The following is a 17,829-nucleotide window of genomic DNA, read 5'->3' as shown; positions in this document are numbered from 1 at the left end:
TTATCCATATGAAAATAGACTCATTAAGCTTAAATTTCATAACTTGCTCATCATTTAATTCCATTTATACTATTTTTAGTGATTTTTCAAATTCATGTAATTGCTGTAGCAATATTCTGTTTTAAGGCAAATTTCATCTTTTCATGAGTTGTTATGAACTAGATAACCTATTAAACTTCCATGATATCAAACATGATCTAAATTTAACCATCACCATGACTTATTAATATCAAACATTTTCTCAACCAATCATGGCCATATCATAAAATTATTTACACAAAATAAATATATTGCTATACATGCCATACTTAAGTTTTACAAGCCATTTACCCAGATGAAAGTCCTTTGGATAGTGTGATCGAACCTTCAACCCGTCCTGATTCCCGAGCTGGCTTGTTCAAAACTACAGTAAATAAAGAGGAGGGAGTAAGCATAAATGCTTAGTAAGTTCATATGTAAATAACAAGTAACATAACAATACAAATATACCAAACAACTTTAGCATGGTATCACCAAAACATATATCATATTTCTAAACATCATTCATCATCTTACTACCTTATCGTTGTTGTATCTATTATCAACCCGAGGGTTAAGAACATACCTGTCCAAAGTGTCCATTTCACAACACTTACCAAAATGTCGCTTGCATCTTAAGTGGTCTTTCATTTCACTAGAAATTTCACCTGTTGAACACATCGGAATACAACTCGGATACACGGATAATTTGCACATAAGTGCCTCATATGTAATCAAGAAATCATGTAACCCGCCCCTAAGTGAACTCAGACTCAACTCAATGAGCTCGGGCGTTCGCATCCATAAGTGAACTCGGACTCAACTCAACGAGTTCGGATGCCTAGTTACATTTCACGAACTCGGACTCAACTCAACGAGTTCGGACATTCGCATCCATAAGTGAACTCGGACTCAACTCAACGAGTTCGGATGCTCAACCATCCTTGTGACATGTCACTTGTATCCTAATCTATTCCTAAGGTTCAAACGGGCATTTTCCTCGATCACACATCTTTGCCATCTTCCACGGAATATCGAAATTGATACTTCGGTGATAGTTCATACTCATCAAGTAATTCGCATAATTACATATTATTCAACAATAACCACAAAGCATAATATTTCATGATAATAATCAGCATCGTATCATATAAACAACATTAAATTGCTTAAAATGACAATTATGTTACTACATTTACACATGAACTTACCTCGTATGCCAAAATGGCTACTTTTACCATTTCGTCCATAACTTGGTATTTTTCCATTTTAGCCCGAATTTCAGTCTTCCTTGCTCTATCATTTAAAATATAGTCTAATTAGGACTCACATTATTCAAATTGACCCAAAATCATATTTTGGAAAAATTACAGTTTTGCCCCTAAACTTTTGCATATTTACACTTTTGCCCCAAAGCTCGTAAATTAAACTTCAGCCTATTTTCTTATGTTTTATGACATGCTGATCATATTTCCCTTCTATGGAAACATCAAATTCTCACTCTAACATGTACTTATGACTATTAGGTATTTTTACCGATTAAGCCCTTTTGCTAGTTTTCGCTTAAAACCGAGTAGCATAAGTTGTCTAACATAATTTAAAACCTCATATTCTATCATAAAACACCAAAATACACAAATTTCACCTATGGGTATTTTTCCAAATATGAACCCTAGGTTGAATTATTGCTAGCATAAGCTTAATCGAGCTAGGGACTCCAAAAGCGTAAAAATCATTAAAAACGAGGCTAGAACGGACTTACAATCGAGCTTGGAAGCTTGAAAAACCCTATCCATGGTTTCTCCTTGCTATATTCGTCCATGGGGTTGAAGATGAGCAAAATTGGCTTTTAATTTTGTATTTTAATTCATTTTACCCCTAAATGACCAAAATGCCCTTACTACTAAACTTTCCAGAAATTCCATCCATGTCCAATTTTTGTCCATAGACTTAGAAATTGGTAAAATTTCTATTTAAGACCTCCTAATTAATATTTCAAAACAATTTCTTACTAGAAACTTCTAGAATGCAAGTTTTACAAATTATTCGATTTAGTCCCTAATATCAATTTAAGCACTTTATGCATAAAATTTCTTCACGAAATTTTCACACAATCATGAAATCATATCATAGAACTCAAAATAATCATAAAATAATTATTTCTATCTCAGATTTTGTGGTCACGAAACCACTATTCCGACTAGGCCCAAAATCAGGATATTACAGATGGTCTCCGGTACAGGGGCGTTACAAGTTTTATGCTAACCTTTATGACCATGAGTTGGAGTTTATCTTTGTTCAAGAAAGTTTAATCCCATAGGATGCTACAAAAATCAATGAGTTGTATAACACTAAGGTGGATATCGATGAACACTCCAAGTTTATTGAAGATATCAAAGACAACAAAAGGGACCTGTTGGTGAAAGATTTATGTATCTAAGAAGCATTATGGGTGGGTTCACATCAAAGGAATTATACGATGCACTACTATTTCTTGAGACTACAAAGCAAAATCTGGTTTCATTTTGTCAACTGCAGGCTATTGCCATCTACTTATAGCACCACAGTCAACCTTGATAGAATATGCCTAATTCATTCAATTTTCAAGGGAAGAAAGATCAATGTCGGCTCAATACTCTACCAGAAAATTACTGATTGTGCGGCAAGACAAAATGGAATTTTGGTTTTCCCATCGTTAGTGATGCTACTGTACCAGTAGAAAAGGATCGTGCCCCGTGATGATGAAGAGATCTTGGAAAATAAGGGTTTGATCAATGAAGTGTCTATTGAAAGAATGACTCATGGAAAAGATACATCGACAATGAAGGAGGCAGAGACTAGCAAGACAAGGAAGGGCAAAACCACAGCAGAAAACAAAGGAACAAACTTGACTTCAGAGACATCATTGCTACGCAGAAAGAATTATATCGAGAAGTTGACCAATTCCATCAACAATAAGTAGATCAGGCTTGTCGCTACAATAGAGGATATGAACAGATCACAAAATTTGATCTATATTTATACCAGGGCCTATAACAGCTCTATTGTAGCCATATTACGTTAGTTAAGCCCGACCTCACTCCTAAAATTTCCAGTGTTCCCACCGATTATCCAAGAATGTGAACCCTCCTCCGATAGAGATGACCTAAGGGACCGAGATAGATCAGTGGAATCTCCTTCCATTGTGCACGTCTCTGATGTTGAGAAAGAATAGGAATTAAGGGACATTGAGGAGTGCATGCGAAAGAATTGATAGCTTGGTCGAGGGTGAAGTCATTACTGGTAAAGAGCTGTCTACTGTTGAGGAGGAAGTTGTTGTGGAAGAGGAGGACATTCGTGTTGAAATTGTGAACGAGAAGGCCGAGGAAGAAAATACTGAGACAGAAGTTGCTAAGAAAGAATCTGTTGAGGACATTGTCAATGCATCCGATTTTGTAGATGCGACTAAAGATAATCTAGAGCAAGATAGAGCTAGACCAGAGGAAGCTGCAGAGGTAATAAGTGAGGAGCACCACAAATTCATTAGCTATAGTGATCTATACCGAACCACTTTAGATGACCCCTCTTATACAAGAAGCAACCGATGATACCAGGGCAGAGCCAGAACCTGAGGAGTGATCCAATGACTGTGTACAGCCTAAAGAAAAGATGAGACAGCACTCCAAAGACAAAAAGTGCAAGAAAGAGGAGAAAAAAAGGAGGAATAAGAAACATCGTGCAGCCACATTGATGGCTGAGGAAACTGAGTTAGTTTATTTTATGTTTTAGTTGTAGTAATCATGCATTGCATTTAGCTGTAATTTTCATTTTGTTAGTGAACATTGTTATTGCATTGCTATTATCATCGCATTTTAATCTTAGTGCATTGGGGATAATAACAACTTTAGGTTTGGAGGAATGCATATGGGGATTGGAAATACACCCACATTTCAATTTTTTTTATGAAGCATGCGAGGTTTATTTGTGATTAATGCAAATGTGTTGAATTTTTTTTGTTACATTTGATGCTTAATTCTTGAATCATGTGAACTATCAATGAATGAGTTGGATAAATATGACTAAATATTGTATCTTTAATTCTTTGATGAATGATTTAGGCTTGCATTAGTAATAAATGACTAGTAGCATTCCTTGAATCCTGAATGAATCTACCTTTTATAACTACTCATGTGTATTTATAATTATGAATAAGTGACACTCCAAAGTAGGTGTATTGTGAAATGTTAAAAAGGGAACACTCCAATGCAAGCATTAGAAATATGAATCTAGCCAAAGGCTGTCGCTGCATGAGTGTGTGTCGGCGTCCTGGGGATTTTTGCACTCCATCGTTACTTCTCAGGAACAAGGGTACAATAATTCAGCAATATCCCTTATTCACACAAATAATAATAATAATAATATACCATAAATGCTGTATTGGTAGATAGAATTTAAGATCTGAAGCGTGATGTTGGTTTTGATGAAGATGCAATCTTCGTCATTCATACTTATATATTGTTGATGCAATATTCTGTCATCTGAATGTGAATCATTCATTGGAATTTTAGGTGATTAAAGTTGCTAGAATGATCATTTACGTTAGTGAATTCTTGTACAGCCTTGTCAGTTTCTGTTTTACTTGAGGACAAGTAAAAATTGAAGTTTGGAGGTGTGATAGTACTAGAAAGAACATATGTTTTCTCCATACTTATTGTTAATTGTTCCCTTTTTAGTTATCTTTAGCACATAATTTAGTATTTTCAATTCAGTGATTTACATTTTATGACTCAGTGGGTCTTAGCTTATTTACCCTCAATTTTATCATATTTTGTTACTGATGTTGCTACATGAGTAATCTCAGATTACACCTAGAATTGCCACTGCACCTGATAGCTATCCAGATAGGAACAAAAAGGCATGAGTTGTCCAGTCTTGTACAACTAACTTGTACATACAGAGGTAGCATGATTCTGATGAAAAGGACACCTGGGCTATTTGGGAAAAAAGAGAGATAAATATTCACAAAAAAAAATTGAGAAAAAAATGAGGGAGGGAGCTTTTTGGATCATCTTATTCAACTTACCTCATGAAGCTTTCGGCTGTGATGGCTTAAGCTTCGATGGGTGAACTGACATGAAAAGGATGCAGACCAACTCTTGACAAAGAGCCCTGAGTGCGACACAAGAGGGAATATATAGACTCAAGTCGAGTTGTCTAGGAATAGTATCTCCACTTGTTTCTTTTATTTTTCTTTTCAAACACCGGTGATTACTTTTGATTTCATGTTAGTATGGAAGTACACATGATTTCTGGGTTTAATGTTATTTTATTCAATCTTACTTCTACGGTTTAATCTTTGGGTTTGAATGTTTTTAGCATGGAAGTGTTATTGCATTCACTACCACTGGAAGGTGCAATGACAGTTCAAGCTAGGAAGCATGACAACGGAAGTTGCTTGAGGATTAGAGGAATTGAATCCACTTGTTCTTAATAGTGTTCCATTGCCATCATCGGAAGGTGTGGCTAATGTGCATGTTTAACTTTTAGATTAAATATAGAAGTTAAGTTTGGTAAGATATTCATTATAGTTTAATGCATTGACAATCATCTATCCTTTTTATCTCGTGAGCACTTAGCATTCTGTTGAATATTCATGTTGGGGATCCTAGTTTCTCACTATCATATTTTATCTTATTATTTTCAAGTTATTGCTTCGACAACTACTCTCACAATTTATCTCATCTTATCTATTTATTGCACTGACATTAATAGACAAAAGACAACCATCCTCGTGGGATCGATATCCAACAGACTCATATCTGTCTACTATACTTGCATCGACAGTGTACCCTTGCATATTATTGCTGTGACATTAAATAGCCGATTGATGACTAAATGAGTTTATAATTAATAGGCGAAAAGTCGAAACATAATTATAAATCATTTGAGCCTCAACTACATATGTCCAATCAATCCTTGCGCTTGCTTGTTAAATAGAAATGAACGGAATGAATAGAAAAAGAGAAATAGGAAACATTCAGGAATGATAATGGTTTTCTCTGAAATGGAGAAATGGAAATAAAAATGAAAATGAGAACTTGCAATCCTATATAGGATTACTTAAAAAATGATGGAGGAATGAGTTTTTGTTTTTGGACTGGGTTGAAGTTCGAAACTGAAAATAAATCATTCGGTTATAGTGAACATGTTGAGTTGTGACATATTGAACGAATTTTCTCAAAATTTTACCAAGGGTAAAATCGTTAAAATTTTACTACGGTAAAATTTTCAAAATTTTACTGGGTAAAATTGGGGTGATAATTTTTTTAATATGTAGATATTAAATTTTATTCTGGGAAATAGAAAAAATGAATAGAGTTAGATCATATTACAAAGTACTGGGTGAAAAAGGCTCAAGAAATACTCATAATTGGACCCGATGTGAGAGAGGCCCAAAAACCCTTATATAACATGAAAGGGGTGGCAACCATAGAAGAAATACAAGGGTGAGTCATTCACCCCTCTCTTACTCTAAGTAGGATTTTTTTTTTTCTATTTAAAATAAACCTATACAACTCTACAAAGGTTCTACCTTCTCTTCCTATAAATAAATGGCACCGATAGAGCTATTTACACAACTCTTTTGAGATTGTTATTCTGCTAAAAATTAGAGAGAATTTATTCTCAACTTATAAAAATATTTTTTAGAATAATAATTTTACTGATTTCTATTAAAGAAGAAAGAATTTACATTCACCCAAAAGGAAAACTTTTTGTAGTTCTATGTTTTGATTCAATTGGTTCGAGCTCACATTCGAAGCAGTTCGTGGTATGAGAATAGCGGAGAAGATCATTTAGTTGAAAGCCGAAAAACATCAAGGATCCACTTATCCAAAAACACAGGTACGAATTTGGTTAAGGTTTATTGCTATAAATATCACAAACCAGGTCGATTTTCAAAATTTTGATTTTCTATTGTGCAAGAAAACTGTTTTCAAACCAAATTTTTTCCAACAGCCTCAAAATATCACATGGCCTAGCCACACAACTGTCTGACCCTATTTTATATTTCCCCCTACATTTTGTTAATTTTTTTTAATATAGTCATTATTTGATTTCGATTTAATTTAAGAGATTTCATAAACTCGATTTAAGTTCAAATTTGTACGATAACCATGTTTGTTTGAATGTTTAAGATATGTTGTATGATTTATCAGATTTTTTACTTAAATTCATACGTTCCTATTCTTCTAGTTACTGTAACATCCCGTAATCCAATTTCGACAATAGAGACGGGTGAAGGGTGTTACAATTGGTACTTGTTCTAAAATTTAGAAATTATTGCAATTTGGCCCTTTTCCAATCTCTAGTTAATCTTGAGCATACATAGGCTCATATAAGTTCCAAGAAAATATTTAGATCACATTTTTATACCAAAAGACTTATGTTTGCATGAAAAATGAATGGATATAGTAATAATTAGATATAGTAATTGAAAGAATCAAAAGGACTATGAGATTGGTTGACTTATAATAAATCAAGTGATTTAGGATGTAAATTATTTTATGCTTGCCTTTGGGAAGGTGAATATATGTGTCACAAATGGTATGAGTTTAAATTAACAATAGAATGATTGTATGTTAATGTTAATATGTTGGTATTTGAATATGGCTAATGGGACATGAGTTGTAAATGGATTAAACTTGATATTGTATTCTAGGATGCTAGTGATATTGGTAAATTAATTATATTGCACATAATTTTGTATGAGATGCAATAGCTAATTTAGTTTATAGTATTTGGAAACACAAGAATATATAGACTTTATCAACACCTTTTGAGCTCTAATTCATGCAGTTTCGTAGTAAATTTTTCAAAATTCACACTTTAATTATAAAATAATTAATTTGCACTTATATTATTAACATATTGAATTTTAATTATTTTATAATAAATTTTCACAAATTTGGTTTATTTTCTTGCACAAAGGTGAAAATTGGCTCGACAGACTCTTTAAAAGGCTTGAACCGTTGGGGAATTTCTATATCAAGTGAACTAAGGACCAAATTAAATATTTTTTCTAGTCAAGGTCAATCCAAATGATGATCATTTTATATACTTTATATTTAATTTTTATTCAAGTTAAATTGGGTTTAAAATTAATATAAAGCCTGAAGGAGAAAGTGGCCCAATGTGCTAAGCATTGAAGACTGATCCAATAAGAAATTTTGCAGCCCAAAACCGACCCAATTAGCTTATTTATCTAATTAAATTAATTGCAAAACAAACCTCAAGTTTCCTTAAAATCCTATTCAAATCCCTCCATTTTTTGTGCCTTTGAAGATTTGCCCTAAACTAAATTTATCAAAATTTGAAACATTAAAACTTTGCTTCATGTGTGGCCAGCCAAGGGAAGTATGTGGCTGCTAATTATTTTCTATTTTTAGTAGCCACTCCCACCTATAAATACCCCCTTCACCTATTAACTCAACATACCTTTTATTCCACACATCTCTCTCCCTTTCACTCACTTTCTCTCCTTGTTTTCCCATTTTTCCCTTCTATTTCCTTTGCAGATTTCCCTCTTGGAAAAGATCCCTTCAACCACCTTGGATAGCAGCATTCAAGTGCATGTAGAAGTCTCAGTTCAACAGAATGAGCGGAGAAGAAGTAGCAGAGCAAACTAGTCAGCCTTCAGAGAAACACGAAATTTGATTCTAGTTTCCTTTCCTAACTTTTCTTGTTGCTGTTATGAACATGTCTATGAATATTTGTTATGTTTTTATTCAAAATTTATTTAACATGGATTAAATTTAATTTGTGTTAAGTTGATTGCATTTCATTTACTTAAGTTATTAAAATCATGGTTGTGTTGTTATATGTCTTAGTAAATTGTTTGATTAAGTAAAACCATGATTATGTTATACTTGCATTACAATTGTAAGGTAACTAATGAATTAATTATTAATCATATTGAAATTTTAATTAATTGACACAATACATGTTTAATCTTCTAAGGTAGCCGAGGGTTAAATTAGTGACAGTATTAAATGGTACATTAGCCCTGCATAACTTGCAAGATTATTGTGATTAAATTGTTTCAATGTAGGTATATATTGTTACCTCACTTAATCTTTTACTTGCTTATTAAAATTGATTAATTTTTTGAATTGGCCATAGTAATATGTTCAAGAGCTTAGTTAATTTTGTAAGTCTATATGTGTTATAGTTAACAAATTACCAAGTTGCCGTGAATTTATTCATAACAACATGAACATTGTTTTAGTAATATTAAGTTAAGAAATGTAATTGATCTAACACAATTATGTCATATTGATTAAACTTGATTTTTCAGAAATCGTGCATTGGAAATTTTATCCTTTAATTTTCTTAGTTAATTTATTTAGTTAAAATCTAGTTTTATTAAACCATTTTTCAAACAAATGATTTTTCTTCACCAAAGTGTTTTTAATTGCATTTCATAAATATTTCTTTGCACAATCCCTATGGGTACGATCACTCGACATTTACTTGTCACTTTATTACTTGTTGCCATTGTGTACACTTGCACATTTTTGTCGTTCCAGTATTAAGCTTCTAGAAACTCGTATTAAACCTGAAATTGATTGTATATTAATTGAAATGAATGAATTAGGTGCTATTAGAAGTGGTAAATTGGAAATAGGGTTCATGAGGGCATGTTTTGATATTGAAATTTGTTAAATTGTTATTATTATATGTATAATGAAATGTCTCTATAGATTACATTGAAAAGGGATGAGTTGGTGCCAGTTTCATATACATAACATGTTTGTATTAAAATGTAAAGCTTGGTAACTTTGAGTTACAAGTGTGTGGTAGACAAGTGCGTATAGATATACATGTACTTTTAAGGTAGAATTGTTAATACTAATATTACTGTAACAACCCGTTTTCAGTGAAATCGAAACTGTGGTTTTGGGACCACATATCTGAGTCAAAAATAAAATTTATTTTAATATTATTGCATGGTCTGCATTATGATAGGAATGTTATATGAAACTTTTTATAAGAAAATTTTATCGATTACATGTTTAATTATGGAAAAGACCTTGCATAAAATGCAAAATTTGAGTTCTAGTAGCTATATGTATCAAATAGCTATGGAATTTAAAACTTGAGGTCCTTATATGGTAATTTGACCATTAAGAAAAGTTAGTAGATATTTATGATGATTCATCCATGGAAATTAAAGAAAAGAAAAGGACTAAATTGGAAAGTTAAAGAAATTAAAGATGATAATTAAATTAAAAGACAAAAATATCATATTATTATCATCTTCTTCCCCAAATTTCTATGGAAACTATAGGAAAGAGAAAGTTAATCAAGCAAGCCTAATTGGGTAAGTAATCTTGCATCATTTCTAGTAATTTTTATATTTTCGAGATCGGAATAACCTAATCTAGCTATTTTGGGGATTAATTTGTAAAGTTATCAAAGAATTAAATTTTTTTCCATGGATGAATATGCTGAAATTTTGAAATTTATGGTAGAAAAAATGAATTATTGATAGATAAACAACTTTTGTAAAGTAAATTTTTATGAAATTGTGATTTAGGGACTAAATTATAAATATGTTAAATTCATAAAAAAAATTTGACTTTTGTGAAATACATGGACTGTAAATGTTATATGAAAAATTCGGTTAGGCTTGGAATAAGGGTTAAATTTCATGAATTTCATTTTCCGAGCCTAGGGATGAAATTGGAATTAATCAAAAGTATAGAGGCAAAATAGTAATTTTGCCTAAGATGTGAATTTGATGGAATTGAATGTGAATTTTATTAAATTAATGTTAAATTCATTTATATAGATCGGGATAACTCAAATATGAAGTTAGATTGAGAAAAAGAAAAAGTGTTGGATTAGTAGATTTCCATATACGAACAAGTGACGAGGTAAGTTCATGTAACTAAATTGTGTATATTTATATGCTTGAACTGAATGTTGCATATGTGATTGTATTGTTGCTATGAATATGAAATTAATATTATATTCGATAATGCTTGACAAGCATCAAGTCCCGATTAAATAAATAAAATTCGATGGATACAGGATTTCCTATAATGGTTGTGGTCCTACATATGTTGCAGACACACCACAGCTCAAAAGACCCTCCTGTTATTAGCTTTCATGAGCATCTTGATATTTGGCCCTCTCGAGCTTCTCGTTATATAGTTCCTGTGAGCTTCCCGTTAATAGCTCTTCAGAGCATCCTGATTGGTTTTGATTCTGCATGTGTTGTAGACACACCACAAATGTTATGAGCGTCCTATTATATGGCTCTATGTGAGCTTCTCGATTAAAAGCTGTTTGTGAGCTTCCTGATTAATGGCTCTCTGGAGCTTCCCGATATGGCTCGCTTAAACTGCCCGATCATGGATATCCAGAGCTTCTTTTTTAATGGCTCTTTGGAGCTACCCGTTATTGGCTCGCATGAGCTTCCCGATTATGGCTCTTATGAGCTTTCCGTTATATAGCCCCGGATATGCTTCCCATTATATGGTTCACATGAGCTTCCTGTTATATGGCTCGAGAGAAGCCTTCCCGATTATATGCTCTAATGAGCACCACGTATATGAATTGACGGATCATTGATATGTTCACCTTGTGTGTACTACCCGGGTATCCACTGATATTTCAATGATTCAACGGATAAAACTCCTGATATGAGAAAATATGAGAATTAAATGAATTATATCTTGAATATCCCTGAAATACTTGGAAATGGTTGTATGATGAGCTCATCTCTGATTTCTTGATATTCATGTAAATTTTGTAACTAACTAGCTTGATGAGAGCATGTGTCTAGGAAATTGGCCACAATGTTTTGGATGCATGTTTGTATACTTACTTTAAATGAATTATGATTGGTAAGTTAAATTCTTGTTATACTAACTTACTAAGCATTAAATGCTTACTCTATTCATTTTCTTTGTTTTATAGTACTCGGAAGCACGTAAAGGTTGGAGCGGATCGGAGCAAGATCACACTATCCTACAGCTCACTTTGGTATAAATAACAAAACTACTTTTAGTATAATGGCATGTATAGGCTAAAATAGATCAAATGATGAAATATTTTGGTTGTAACTATCCATTGGAATGGCTAGTTTTATACATATTTTGATGTAATTATATAAGACTTTAACATGTATAATGTGTGATGAAATGGTTATATGGTGGAGAGTATATAAACCTATTGATAAATGATTTTGAATTAGTATATTTGATAAAATCTGTCTATGAACATACGTGTGAAATTGGTAAGTTTAAATGCTTGAACATATGAGCTAATATGACATGCATAACATTGGTTTTGGTTTAGTTTTAATATCTTGAATTGGTTGGTAAATGTATTCAAGTGTTGTTGTAGGTTGATGGTATACTTGGGGTGAGAAAAGTGGCCTTGGAAATGGCCTATTTTCATCCACAAGGGTAGACACACGGACGTGTGTTTCAACCGTGTGTGACACACGGCCATGCGCACGAGTGTGTGGTTTGGCCATGTGTCCCCTGCATCTTAAAAATTTAGAAACAGAATGCTTTGAATTGCTCTCATGGGCAGAGACACGGGTGTATGTCTCAGCCATGTGTGACACACGGCCTAGCACACGGACGTGTGTCTTGGCTGTGTAAATCCTGCACCTAATTTTGAAAAATTAATTTGTCCACACGGCCTATTACACGAGCGAGTGGCTGGCCATGTGACCCAAGTCAGAGAGTTACAGGGTAAGAACATAGGTTAGAACATGACCATGTGCCTCACATCGAATGCCGACACAGCCTGAGACACGAGTGTGTCATTTGGTCGTGTGAGCCATACGGCTTACCCACACGAGTGTGTGTCCCCTGCATCTAGGAAAATTTTTGAAATTTCACAAAAAATTCTCTGAGTTTCCGATTAGTCCTGGCTTGTTTCTAATGTATAAATTGGACCTCAAGGGTTCATTTAAGGGATAATATGATTTAATATGATTAGCTTCGGATATGAATAGGAATAACATAAATTAATTGTATTTGTTCTGTAAACTTCGATAAGGCTCTGTAACCCTATTCTAGCGAAGGATATGGGTTAGGGGTGCTACAATTACGTACTTAAATTATAGAATTACTAATGAGTGTTTCACTCAGCGTATGGTTTGTTTTTTCTATGCACTGGTTAGATTTAATTAGAGATTTCTGAGAATTGACCACGGCATTCAATCCACAACCTTAGTCTTAGCAATATTTTTTTTTTTGTTTCTAATATTACTTATGTAACCTCCCAAACCCGGCCTAGATGTTATGGCCGAATCGTGAAGATCACATTGGTCACCTATGCGACAAAGCTACTCTACTGTTTGACAAAAACTTTAAGTACTCACATTTTTAAGAAAAACCATGGTTACCCTTGTTATTTTTTGAAAACGTTCATTAATAAAAATCAACCTTATTAAGTCATGTTATTAACATCAGTGCAGTTTAGAAAACACTTTACTCATCATTGCTTTTGTATAACCTTATTATCTTTAGTTACAGCAGCAAACTTAGTTACTAATTAAGCCAAGTATTATGCTCTATCCAATTTCAGTTTATGCCTAAAAAACCCATTTAAGGTATGTGTAATATGCATGCATGAAAACCCCAAAATAGAATAAAATCCCAAATCACAGTTCAAATAACTTTACAGTTCAAAAACCAAATAAATTTTGGTGAAACTTAAGTAAAATAATAACTAAGTCTGAATTCCATTGTATGTCTGCATGCCATGTCTGATCCTAGTCACGTTCGTTACCTGAAAAGGTTGAAACTATGGGGTGAGCTAACAAGCTCAGTGTGAGTCTAATCAATAAGTACATGCAACATTCATTTAAGATCAAACATCCAAAACAACATTGTAATACAATCATATCATATTCAATAACATTCATATGTGTCATGGATATATGCATATTGATTTCCTACCCCAACCATTCATTTCACAACACGAATTTCCCTAGTGCAATAGAATTGCTAATCTCTACAGTACTTCCAGTGTAGTGCATTGACTACATAACAATGTGGACTTAATATGTTGTCATCCACAAAAATCTCACCTCATACATATGCGATATGTCATACAAATTACAATGAAATCATATTTCCCTTACTTTTCCATTTCTAGAACATGTTCAACATGCTCTCAAAATATCATTCACTTATGTTCAATAAGATTAATTATCGAACATTCAATTTTACCCTTAGTACAGTGCCGTTCAATCATGCCATAATTTCCATATCATTTTATAACATTTTTCCCAGTGCATGTATAGCAGACTTTCATTCAGTACATTTCATAGAATTTCACCCATACCTACATTTTATATACACAAGCTTTAATTTCATTCTAATACATGCTATAAATACAACCATCATCTATTTTATTAACAAACAACTCATAACAATACCAAACATACAACCATTTAGTCAATCACGCAACTCCGCAAACATGCCATATAGTTAGGGCTTGAAACGTACCTAATTCAGTCACCCTAAAATCATTTACTTAGCTATTTAGTTAAGGCCGACCAGCAAGCTTAAACATCCTTTTTAAATATTACAAATATTAATTAACATTTAATCTTATAGGTTAGAACCCACACCTTATTTTCGCACTACTGTAGTACCACTTGTGAAACCCGCAATTTCTCCTTAAGACCTTAAATTGAACGTAAATAAAAATAAGTTTTTTATCATATTAGAACATAGTAAAAACAACCTCAGAACACTCCCTTAAGATTTTGATCAAATTGACACTACCATACAAATTTTTTGATCCAAAAACAACAAGGTTACTTACACCGGTTTGATGTGAATTGTACACGCAAACGTCTAACAGCTTCACTGTTGATTCGAGGCGTTTAAGTCAACACCTAACATGATTAAAATACTGAAAATCAGTAGCTAAATAATTATTTAAAAACCTAATCTAATCATTTAACACAACTCCCAATAATCAAATTGAAAATCTCGTATTAACCTGCAACCACCATACTTACGTTTCCCGATTTGTCATATATAAGTGGACGAACAATCAAGATTGAATTTCCGTAAGTAACATATCATTAAAGGCTGAATAGGAGAGGTTTAAGAGACCAAGATATTTCTGGAAATAGATGGTAAAGTTTACAAAAAATAGTAGTCCCCTTTTAGTGCTTCTAGGCATTGCGCACCACCACCAACGATGGCAAATCAGGGTTGATTTGAGAGCATATTAAAAAATTGAGTATTTTATAGGCTATGAAATAACTCATAAAATATCAAGAATCACCACAATTCCAGATTTAGAAAATTGAGTATTTTATTGAATGATTTGTCAAGAAAATGAAAGAAAGGCAACACTCACTCTTGCTAGAAGAAAGGGACGACAATAGAGCTCCCTAAGCAGTAATGGAGATCGATTTTGGGTGTTAAAAATTGCAGGTTTAAGGCTGGAAAATATATTAAAGTGGAAACAAGAGAGAGGAGGGGATATGGTGCAAGAACCCGTTGCAAAAGAAAGAAAAAAGGAATGGTGGATCTTCGTGTTTTGGGTAGCAGCGCAAAAGGGAAAATAAGAGAAAAATTGAAGAGAAGAAAATGAGAGGAAGAGGTAGGGGCGGCTAAAGAAAAAAATAATTACTAAAACCTAAAAAAAATAAATAAGTGATATTTATAACTAGGTTTACAAGGTATGGGTAGCACAAAAATAAGGAAAAGGGGAAATTTGCAAAATTGAGGGATTCAAACTTGAGACCTTGGTCTAATTACATTGTTTTCTTATTTTTCTTTTAACCACTCGGCTATTTCTACATCTTTGAACTAATTTCTCATTCTATTAAGCTAAAGTTTGGGATGTTAAAACTCTACCCTCTTAAAGAAATTTCGACCTCAAAATTTACCTGATTAAAAAAGGTGAGGATACTGAAACCGAGTCAAGTCCTCCGGTTCCCGAGTAGCCTATTTGATGTCATGGTTTCTCTAAACCACTTTGACTAAAGGAATCTATTTCCTCCTCAAAACTTTAATCTCACGGACCAAAATCCAAATGGGTTCCTTTTCAAACATCAAATCTGGTCTGACCTTGATATCCTCAATTGAAACAATATGCGAGGGATCAATTTAATACCGTCTCAACTTCGAGACATGGAACACATCGTGAATACAATCCAACGTAGGAGGCAATTCAAGCTAATATGCCAAAGGACCAACTCTTTTAGGCACTCGATATGGACCCATGAAATTAGGGCTCAACTTGCCATTTCAACTGAATCTTAGAAACTTCTTCCATGGAGAGACTTTAAGAAAAACACAATCTCCTACATTAAATTCAATGTTTTTGAGCTTTAATTTGGCTTATGACTTTTATCTAACGAAAGCTACCTTCAACCTATCCTAAATTAACTGAATCTTAACCTTAGTCTACGAAATCAATTATAGACCCATTTACTTCTTCTAACCCAATCCAACATAAAGGTGAACAACACTTATGACCATAAAGAGCCTCATAAGGTGCCATTGGATACTTGAGTGGAAACTGTTATTATAGGTGAACTCTGTCATTGGTAGATGCTCCTCCGAACTACCCTAAAAATCAATCACACAACTCTTCAACATATCTTCTAAAGTTTGAATGACCCTTTCTGACTAACTGTCAGTTTGTGGATGAAAGGTTGTACTAAAGTCTAATCGTGTACCCAAAGGCTTGTGCAATTTCTTCTAGAACAATGACCTAAAGTGAGGATACTAATCTGAAATAATTGACACTAGCACTCTATGTAGTCTCACTATTTCAGAAATGTAGAGCTTAACTAGCTTTTGAAGAGTATAATCAATGTAGATGGAATAAAATGGGTAGACTTTGTCAGTCTATCCACTTCGACCCAAATTAAATATTTCTTACTTGGTGTTAAAGGGAACCCACTACCAAAGTCCATTGTCATTCTCTCCCATGTCTACTATGGAATTCGAATTGGCTGTAGCAACCCTAACGGAAACTAATGCTCAACCTTAACTTGCTGGCAAGTCAAACATTTTGAAACCAACTCCGTTACCTCTTGCTTAAGACCCAGCCACCAATATACTTCCCTTAAATCACGATACATCTTAGTACTACCAAGATGCATAGCATAAGGGTTGTTATGTCCTTCCTGAATTATAGATTGTCTTCAACTCTAATCGTTAGGTATATAGTATCTACTTCTAAAGCACAAAATTCCATAAGAATTTATCCTAAAATCCTCAGTCAAGCCATCCTTAACCTGTTTCAATCGAGGTGCTAGAGGTTTATCCAAACTCTGCTTATATTTAGTTTCCTAAATCCAAATAGGCTTTACGTGAAACTCAGCCAAGATACCCCTATCATCAAACAAACTCAAGTGAGCAAACATAGCCTTCAAATCAGACATTTCCCTTCTACTCAAAGCATCAGCCACTACATTAGCTTTTCTAAGGTGACACTCAATCGTGCAATCATAATCTTGTAACAATTTAATCCACCTGCACTATCTCAAATTAAACATCATCTGGTTAAGAAGGTATTTGAGACTTTTTTGGTCTGTGTAAATAATACACTTCTCACCATATAAATAGTGTCTCAAGATTTTAAGAGTGAAAATGATAGTCACCCACTCTAAATCATGAGTAGGATCATTGCACTTATGTGGCATAAACTGTCTTGAGGAATAAGCTACTACCTTACCATCTTGCATTAAAACATATCCAAGCCCTACATGTGAAGCATCAATGTACACAACATTTTCTTTACTAGATCCTAACTAAATTAAGACGGGAG

The 17,829-nt window shown here is 33.5% G+C and overlaps 1 long non-coding RNA gene across 1 annotated transcript; it reads right to left on the bottom strand.

The window, feature by feature from the left end:
• Positions 1-13,679: 13,679 nt before the first annotated feature.
• Positions 13,680-14,908, bottom strand: LOC128296565 (uncharacterized). The gene is made up of 3 exons (XR_008287197.1): positions 14,857-14,908; positions 14,660-14,715; positions 13,680-13,812 (listed from the first exon to the last, which is right to left on the bottom strand). It is a non-coding gene; the product is annotated as an uncharacterized LOC128296565 (long non-coding RNA).
• Positions 14,909-17,829: the final 2,921 nt, after the last annotated feature.

The sequence above is a fragment of the Gossypium arboreum genome, chromosome 8, assembly GCF_025698485.1.
Source record: "Gossypium arboreum isolate Shixiya-1 chromosome 8, ASM2569848v2, whole genome shotgun sequence".
NCBI classification, from domain to species: Eukaryota; Viridiplantae; Streptophyta; class Magnoliopsida; order Malvales; family Malvaceae; genus Gossypium; species Gossypium arboreum.
This window is presented reverse-complemented; position numbering and strand designations above follow the sequence as displayed.